This window comes from Sinocyclocheilus rhinocerous, unplaced genomic scaffold (assembly GCF_001515625.1).
Source record: "Sinocyclocheilus rhinocerous isolate Xijiao unplaced genomic scaffold, SAMN03320098_v1.1 scaffold205, whole genome shotgun sequence".
Taxonomy (NCBI): domain Eukaryota; kingdom Metazoa; phylum Chordata; class Actinopteri; order Cypriniformes; family Cyprinidae; genus Sinocyclocheilus; species Sinocyclocheilus rhinocerous.
Genome location: NW_015646169.1, coordinates 100,431 through 110,631, shown reverse-complemented (window position 1 = coordinate 110,631; position 10,201 = coordinate 100,431). Strand labels below are relative to the sequence as shown.

The 10,201-nt window shown below is 39.5% G+C and overlaps 1 protein-coding gene across 1 annotated transcript in view; it reads left to right on the top strand.

The window, feature by feature from the left end:
* LOC107707078 (potassium voltage-gated channel subfamily H member 5-like) overlaps positions 1-10,201 on the top strand; it is a 101,323-nt gene that overhangs the window by 57,590 nt on the left and 33,532 nt on the right. The window lies entirely within an intron of this gene.

Sequence of the window (10,201 nt, the reverse complement as noted above, 5' to 3'; positions counted from 1 at the left end):
TAAATAACAGAAAAAAGGACACAACTCTTGACGCGAAAAATAAAATAAACAGAAGACGACGAGAGGTATAATACCAGTAAGCGCAAATGTTTCCTCCACAGACCAAACTGTCTCAGACATTTTTTCTTTTTTATATTGAACGTAGCATAGCTGTTTACTTGGCTGTTTGATCAAATAACGCGCTTCCGCTTAGCCAGCTATGGAGAAACTGGTAGCCAGGCAACAGAGTGGTGATGTCACGCACACACACTCTTACCAGCACGGCTCAGCACAGTTGTCTAACCGTGCCGAGAATTCCGGGCCGAGAATGGTTTGTAATCGTGCTGCGCCGTACCAGGCTCATGTGGAAATACAACTGGAACTGTACCTGACAGTTCTTAGAACCGTTCATAACAGCGTGTGTGGTTGAAGATTTTGCATACCTCCATAACAAAGGGATCCTGTATCGAGACCTGAAACCAGAAAACCTCATGCTGGACTCCAAAGGATATGTGAAATTGGTAAAACAAATGAAATTCCCTTTTCCCTGCTTCTACATCTAGTGCCTATAACAGTTTTAATGTGATGCAGCATACAACTGTGATATATTGAAACAAGGATCTGTTTTTCCACAAATAGAGCAATTACAACAATTTACATTGATAAGCTGTTAATAAAATTGTGATAATTTTTCACTGTGACAATTTAATACAGCCACTGAAAGAAACATTTAATCAGTCCTCATTCTGCCAGGGTGTCATAGGTCCTCTTTTTTCTCTTGCTTTTTTTTCTTGTATTCTTTTCAGTTTGATTTTGGTTTTGCAAAAGAGCTTTCTCGGGGTGAAAAGACATATTCCTTTTGCGGTACTCCTGAGTACATCCCTCCAGAGATCATTCAGAACCAGGGCCATGACTTTGCTGCCGACTTCTGGTCACTTGGCATTCTAATCTACGAGCTACTCGTGGGCAGGTATCAAAGTTTTCTCATGTACACTCTTAAAAATAAAGGTGCTTCAAAAGGTTCTTCAAGCGATGCCATAGAAGAACCATTTTTGGTTCCACAAAGAACCATTCAGTCAAAGGTTCTTTAAAGAACCATCTCTTTCTTACCTTTTTATAATCTGAAGAACCTTTTTTCACCACAAAGAACCTTTTGTGAAACAGAAAGGTTCTTCAGATGTTAAAGGTTCTTTATGGAACCATTTAGACAAAAAGGTTCTTCTATGGCATCGTGAAGCACCTTTATTTTTAAGAGTGTATGCCTGCTTCCAATGCAAAGCTTCAAGATATTCTGGGTATTCCAGATGAACCAGATAAGTATAAAACAAACTGCTAGAGAGAGACTGACAGTGGCAGCAGGTGATATCATAGACCATAAATTACCTGATAAGCCCATTTCACAGTAACAGAAAAATACATAAATAAATAAATAAATACATGTTGAACATTAAAAATAAACAATTTTATTTGTTGATAGCCTTTTTTCTTGAACGTACTTTGGTGTAGTATATAATGATGATAATGAATTAAAAATTTTGAGCAATTAAAAACTTAGGACAGAAAACAAAGAAGCAATATTTTAGATTTTCATTGTTTATAGGTCACTAATAAAATGCAGTGGGGAAAAACATGTAAGGTCTTGAGACAGATTTTATTAAAAGTTAAACTTGTAACTTAAGCTTTCCAAAATATGTGAAATTCATGAACAAGACACTACAAAAATTGCCAGACCACAGCGCAATCTGTGTATGGCATGTTTACATAGAAAAACAATGGAAAATAAGTGCAGTGGAAGGCAAAAAAAAGCGTTCCGTGTGAATGAGCTTTTAAAATAACAAAAGTAGGCAAAACCTCACATTTTCATGAGAATTTTCAAAAGACTGGCTGAACCATTTGTCTCGCCATCATGTTGATTGCACTTCAGAAAATTGATCAAGTCTCAATAGAAATAGTGTTCTTCTACATTAAGCTCACGTGGCTAACAAACTGCGCTGAGCTAATATCAGGCTAGATTAATGCAGGGATTTTCCATATCCCAAGTCCCCCTATCACAGAGGAACAGTCATGCGAGAAACTACCACCTATTGATCACAGTTTCTCATTGAATCCCATTTACTGGGATACGTGATGTTCACCCCGAGCTTCCACATGTATTTCTTATTTTTCTATTCACCCTCCCAGTGGATGCCCATCTGCCGATCTTTAATTTCTTTCCTACCAGTGGCCCAAATCGATTGTTTCCCTCTGCTTGACTTGATCCATATATTGTTGGAGTGTGCTTTTAAATGCCCAGCTTGTAAAGTGTCTAATCCACTACAAACAGATTTGTTTATGTCAGCAAGAAGCTTTTGCCCCATCCCTATCTTTCCACCAGCCCTCATGTTCATCCATTTACATGCCTATCAGTTAAACTCATTGTCAAATTCAGCCCTCCAATCTGTCTCGCCTAAAACTATAGATCCACCAGGCCTTTGTTTATTGTGCCTAGCACCTTCTGTTGGTCACTGGGACACATAATCATCTATGATCATTTGGGCTTTACCCCACTCTCCACTTTGACCCTATAGTACCTGCTTAAAATGTGTGAAGAGACGTCACATGGCGAAGGACCAAAAAGTTGTGATAATAGCCTGAAAACCTTCAGACGGGTTTTAGAGGTTAGTGCTGTAAGTTAAAAGCATTGAAACGAGTCATCACCATGATCCTTTGGGTAAAGGTCACCACTGGCTCTGGATAAAGCTGCCTCAGCTGGTCATTATCTGCTGTTAAAATTTTACAGATGGCTTAGTCCCTGTGGAAGCGCTGACCTACAAATCTTGCATAGGCTGTGGAGGAAAATACAGTAAAGGTGTGAATTATAGTGGTTCAAAAAGCAGGAATTCGACTTCATACGTTTGCATTAAATTGCGTAGGAAATGTAACCTTGTTTTCCTCAAGTCTTACATGGCGGTGTTTCATTTATCTTATGGTGTAGTCAAAGAATTAATATTTGAAAAGCCTCAAAAAGTTATAATAATAAATAAATATACAAATAAATAAAAACTGTTAACAAAATAACAGATTAACAGATACTGTATTCAGCAACCAGAAATTGGGAATTAGATTAACCATAATTCCATTTGCCCCATTATCTCATCTTTCACTGAGCTGCGCCATGCAGGCAACCCAACTCATTCAGTGGTAAAAGCTGTGACTGTGTTGCATAAAAAAGGAACAGTTATCAAAAAGTCATGGGCTTCTAAATCCAAAAGCACCCCTAAGTACATTCATTCCATGGAGAATAGAGATGGAATTAGTGTGTGTTTGCTCTGTAGATCTTAACAATTCCTTCAGGGGAAATAAAGTTTTTTTTGGCCTCATATTAGCCGGTTGTTTGGCCTGTTGTAAATAACACTGAGATGTCTGCTGAAATTCATTTGAGAGAGTCACATAGAACATAGCGCATTGTCAGTTTTATTTCAAAGATAAGACAAAACTCAAGTAAGTTTCAAGTTGCTAAGATTTGGTTGGGGTTGGAGAGGCAAAACAGTCATCCAGCTGTTTTATAACAATGAAAAAATGGATCAAACAAAAAAAAAGAAAAAGAAAAATTATTTAATTTTTATAACTTATTTTATAACAACCATAACTTAACAGTTGCTTATTGGCTTACCCACTATTTTTGTAATATCTCAATGACTTCTATAAAGATACCTTGAACTCACTTGGAAAAGGCACAACGTGAATAAAACTACTTTTTCTTAATAACACCAAATGTGTGGCTTCACTGCCTTACATCTAAGAGAAACAAGGTTTTCAGAGAAAGTAATCAGATTTCTCACAGTGGGAATCACAGTCGGTGTGCGAATGCATGCAGAATGTTTGACTCGGCGCCGCATTGTGATTTTATGTTTGAAGCTCCCACACCATGACAGAAATGGATCTTGGATTTTTCCCATTTTCTTTTTCTCCCCACTTGACTCGCTTGCATTTTCACCCACACATCAAAGTGTTTCCTGCATGTCTTAGACACCATACTGTGATCTCCTCATATGAACCAACATTTTTCAAACTGTGATCATGAATACCAAAAGGCAGTTCACTCTGCTATTGTCACCTTATCCTTCAGTTTGGACTTTGTTTTCCTTTTGCACCATTTCCGTTCATTGAGTTAACTGTGTCATTCTGTTCAGGTGTGGGTCATTAATTAGGCTTGTCTGCTTGTGTATTCAAGTTGCTCTCTTTCTGTTCATTGCTGTCAGGTCTTGTCGATGTTATGTGTTGCAAGCCTTCTCTCTGTTTGGATTTACCTTCTGTGGATTTATTAAAGACTGCCTATCATCATCACTGTTTGTGTGAGTTCATCAACACAGTAGTGTGATAGAAAACCCGACCCAGAAGTGATTACGCCTCATGTTATAGTTATTGTCTCTCGTGTTTTTGTGTTTTTTTTTTTTATGCCTTGAGCAGGGAACGCGCTCCCTCGAGGAACATGTGGAGGATTTCCTGTTTCTAGCCCATCTCACCCACTACCCAGATGACTGCTTATGCTCATTCCTACACGCCGGCCCGAACACCACCACCAAGGAGCAGTGGTCTGGGAAGGGACCTTGAGGGAGCTTCGCTGATTATGTAGAGTGGGCGCTGGTATCCTGTGGATCATCGCTGATGACGACACCAGCCCCACTCCTAGCCCAGTGCCCAGCCAGAAACCCTCCCGCTGCGAGGAGCGTCAGCAAGAGCCCATCTCAATCAAAGAGCCTGTCTTCGCCATGATGTTTGAGCCCTTGCCAAGAGGAGCGATAGAGCAGGACATCACCCCCAAAGCTGAGCTAGCCGCGTCTGACCAGGTGTGCAAGCTGGCTGCCCCATCCATCACCATGGGCCCCGCCCACCCTCCCGCCACTGAGAGTGTTTGGTCATCGCACTGGAAAACTGTTTTGATTTTGGAGAGATTGATTTTCTAACCCCTTTGCTACCACCTGAATCAGTCTGTTTTGTCCCGAACTCACTGGCCCCACCCAACCTTGCTCTCCCACCACCTCTCTAGAAATCTGTTAAGATTGCTTAATTTTGTGTTGGATTTTGTAATGCCCTCCAAGCTCTTCTCCAGTCCCCAGTTATTCCTGCCACCCAGTCATCACTACCTCCCATCATTCCCTCAGTGCCTCCTCTCAGTGGTGGGTCAACACCTCGGGCCTGCTGGGAGCCATCTCTTCCTGGATGTGGGAAGCCTGTGGCTCTGCCTTCTGCCTCTGCACACTCCACTCCTCCTCGACCTGTTGCCCAGGCTGCTGCGGTGCTGCGCCGTACCAGGCTCATGTGGAAATACAACTGGAACTGTACCTGACAGTTCTTAGAACCGTTCGGCCCGATAGTGGAAAAGCGCCTATGGATACTATAAATAAACAGGTAGGTAGGTTGGTAGGTAAGTATATAGATAAACAGACACATAAGTAGATAGGTGTCACACAGTTATGAGCCAACAGCTTCATCCATCGCTGAGGGAGTGAATGTGGAATTTGTTTTGTAATGCCCTCCAAGCTCTTCTCCAGTCCCCAGTTATTCCTGCCACCCAGTCATCACTACCTCCCATCATTCCCTCAGTGCCTCCTCTCAGTGGTGGGTCAACACCTCGGGCCTGCTGGGAGCCATCTCTTCCTGGATGTGGGAAGCCTGTGGCTCTGCCTTCTGCCTCTGCACACTCCACTCCTCCTCGACCTGTTGCCCAGGCTGCTGCGCCTGCACTCCTTCCTCCCTCGATGCCAGCAGTGACCAGTGGGCATTTAACCTCACCGGACTCCTTCAGTACGTCGGCTCCTCCTGGGTTGGGCATCGCTACGCCTACGCAGCAGACTTGCGGGCCGGTCGTTGCTCTCCGGCCCTCCACCCCTTCAGCTTCCGCCAGCTCCTCCCTCCCTCAACCCTCTGGATCCCTACCACCATCTTGGCGGGTCGTCGCTGCCGCCTACACTCTTAAGAAAAATGGTTCTAAACAGTACCAGAAAAGGGTTCTTCGGCTTGTAACAATAGCAGAACCCTATTTAGTGCTAAATAGAACCTTTTTTTTATAAGGTTCCAAATAGAACTATGCTTTGAACATGCTATATTGGACATTATTGGTGTTATAAATAACCTTTTTAATGTTAGTTTTTCATTAATATTAGTATGTTAATATCATTAATATTAGTATTTATTTGTATATATTATTTATTAATATTGTTTTTTACCCCTCTATCTGCCTGGTCTTATAATATCTTGAAGTGTCTATTAGGGTTTTACATAAAATCAACAACAACAACAACGTGTCAATTAGGTACTTTTTTAATGATGTGAAATTGTAGCAAAAATTACAGTGTTCTGACAACAGTTAATAGCAGAATACATTAATGAATGACATGAATAACATAAATAAATGCTTAAAGAAATAAAACAAAACAGAACATAAAATAGTGCCAAGCTCCAGTGAAATATCTTCACAATCCTCTATGATACCTCTAAGTTAATCATTATGTGTATTTTGGTGTGATTGAATGGCAGTTTCTCTCTGCAGATGATGAGGTTGTAGGATGTGACAGCATCTGAAATGCACAATTGAGTTTAGATATACAATGCGTCTCCTTTCATTTGTTTATGTGAAATATTTTACAATTGATTGTGAAAACAATTGTTTATGAAGGCCAAAAGTAGTATGTGAGCACTTCACAATGTTTAATATCTGAACATACAGTATACTGGATGTTTTCCCCTGACAAGTCAACATAAATGTATACCACCTGTAGCTGTGTGAACAAATAGCATGTCAACCATCATCTCTGCTCTGTGTTTCTGATAGAACCCCTCTCATAGGCAGTAGCACTGAGGGATAAAACTCAGAGATATCGGAAGAGGATTTTCCTCAAATTGTGGAATTAATTGGTCTCCTTTGGTTAAAATTACATGCTCATTACTGCCTAAACTGCCCTATTACCATTGTGCCCTTGAGCAAAGTGCTTAACCCCAGTTTGCCCCAGGGGGACTGTCCCTGCTTTTGTTTTGATCAATTACTCCAGAACAAAAAGCTGTTGAAGAACGACATGTTAAATTTGACCTTTAATCTAAGTCCGTTAATGTTAACCTAACATCATTAAATTAGTGTTAATAATTATTGCTGATAGAGAGTGAAAAGGTTTTCTCCTTAGCTCAACTACTGTTTATTGAAGATGTTGCAGTGAAGGAATATTTTACACAAAAATGAAAATTTGCTGAAAATTTGCTCATCATCAGGCCAGATTTGTTTTGTTTTTTGAGGTTTTTTTTCTTCATCTGAAGAGATTTGGAGAAATGTAACACTACATCACTTGCTCACCAATGGATCTTCTGCAGTGAATGGGTGCCGTCAGAATGAGCGTTCAAACAGTTGATCAAACACCAAGGTTTTCACTTCATGAGACATTAATTGATGAACTGGAGTCATGTGGATTACTTGTGGATTGTTGTGATGCTTTTATCAGCTGTTTAGACTCTCATTCTGACAGCACCCATCCACTGCAGAGGATACATTGGTGAACAAGTGATGTAATGCTAAATTTCTCCAAATCTCTTCAGATGAAGAAACTAAATTTTAGCAAATTTTCATTTTTGGGAAAAATATTCCCTTAATACTCAGAATGATGATGAAGCTCTGCCAGAAGCACACTAAACAAACTTACTATTTGCAAAAGTCAGAGGTGCTGTGGATTCTAAGAAACTAGAATTGTTAAATCAGTTATTTTAATGATAATAAAGTTTATTCTCCATAAAGAAGTTACAGTAAGTTCTTGTGTAAATCTGAATTTGATGTTAGTATGGTGACTGTGCAAACACCTGGCTTTCAGCATCTGCTCGCTTGGGGTACAGTTCTACCTGATCAAGCTGTGATAGAGGTAAGGTTCCCACAGTCTTCATATACACTTCAAAGAAGCACAGATATACTCTGAAACAGACTATGCTGATGAAGGACATCACATCTCGCTCCTGTTCAGCTCTTCAATAGAAAAGACAGCTGAGGCCTAAAAGCACTAAATGGCACAAACATTTTTTTTAAATGGAAATCTGTATTATATAGGCTATTTGTGTGTGTATGTATTATTATAATTTTTTTAGATATTTTTTATCTTCTGTTTTGGAAAATAATACATAATGTATCAGCTGTGTAATACACACACATTATTTAAATTATATATTGAATAATATAATTATGTATATTATTGCCTTTTATGTATTTATGTTTTTTATATTTATATACACACAGACGTGTGTGTGTATGTGTGTTTGTAAATAACAGCTGATAAAATATTTATATATATTTTTATATATTTAAAATAAAAATATATATATAAATATTTTATCTGCTGTTTTGGAATATAATATATAATGTATCTGCTGAATTGTACAATATAGCACAAAATTTAAATGTATAATATATAAAATGTATTAATATACAATATCTGTTGCATTGGAATTTGGCTTTTTTTGTTTATATACATATATAAATGTATATAAATACATATATAAAGATATTCAAGTGGCATACACATAATCCATAACATTTCACAAGCAAAATAGACACTAAAAGTCACATTATTGCTGGTAAATAGAGTTTGACATCCAGTGGAAAACAAAATATATAAAACACCAGTGTTTACGTTTTATTTTTAGTACTAAATAATACATTGCTTTATATATCCTAATAGGATGGCCTCATTACCAACAGCACATTACAGTCTCTCAATACACCACAAACACTGCGCAGACAATGTTTTCCTGTGTGTGAAAGTTTGGGCCAGAGGAGGAATTGAATAGCAAGCTTGACTACACAGTACATTTGAGTTCCTCCGCATACATGTCAGAGCTCACAGGCCCTGTTCTCCCGCGTAACAAAATCAAGCCAATGTGGAGCTCTGGGACTCAGCCTTGCATTATTTGTACTTAAATGTATTAAGTTATCGTCTTCCTAATCTTGTTAATATGGTCCTACATTGCTGCGCTCATTATTTTGTGATGTGTTCAACACAATTTCGTGTGCTGGGCTTGTGTGGACTCAGTGGGGTTACATCTCACGACTTTGTGCCACCGGGCAGCATAGCTCACTGGAGCAGCACATGAGTCAGCACTGTAAATATTTAATAAGAGCTTGGATATTGAGCAGTGGAGCTATTACAAGGGATTCGCTTTGTAGTGCAATCATCGCTCTTAATATCACTGTCACATCCTAGTGATTGTCACCTCTTCAATGCAGCAATGAATCATTCATTTGATGCTCTGAGTAAAGGTGCTCTAAGGGATCGTTTTGAGACTGAAGTTTTTGCAAAGCTGAGTGTATGAAAGATACGGATTTGAATGAATCAAAACCGTTGCTATTAACACCTGCCTGAACAGACTGCTACTCTGACACAGATACCTTTGGGAATCGCTGTGCCTAGTGTAGATCCTTTACTGTGCTCGTTATTCAAAAGAACAGTGATTGTGATTCAACACTGAAAAAAAAAAATCATGTTCTTACTCCAGTATTTTTGACTTGCTGGGCATCTAAACATCCATAAAGGAAAATAGTTCACTCAAAAATTTAAATTTGTTGAAAATGTACTCACCCTCAGGACATCCAAGATGTAGATGAGTTTGTTTCTTCATCAGAACAGATTTGGAGAAATTTAGTATTGCATCACTTGATCACCAATTGATCCTCTGCAATGAATGGGTGCCGTCAGAATGAGAGTCCAAACAGCTGATAAAAACATCACAATACACTAGTAATCCAGACCACTCCAGTCCATCAATTATTGTCTTGTGATGTGGAAAGCTGCGTTTGTAAGAAACAAATGACCTGGGGCAGGGGCGTAGATTACGCGGGGGACGCGGGGGCCGTGTCCCCCCCACTTTTAATATCACGTAAATTCGTCCCCCGCACTTTCTCGGGCAAGTGTGTTCGCATTAGTGTTGTTACGTTCGTGAACGAATCGTTCTTTTTGAACGAATCTTTTTGGTGAACGAATCGTTCTCGTTCACGTAATCCATTGACTCATATTTCTCGTTCACTGATATTCCTCCCTCCAGAGCAGCGCGGCGCTATTGGCAGCGCATGCGCAGCTCGGTGAACCGGGTAGCTCTGTGGACTGTTTCATCCTGTCAAAGAATGACTAAACCTCGAGCCAATAGCCTTCGAGTATGAGATGTGACGGAGCATGTGATTTGTTGAATGTAGTGAACGAATACGCCCTTCACT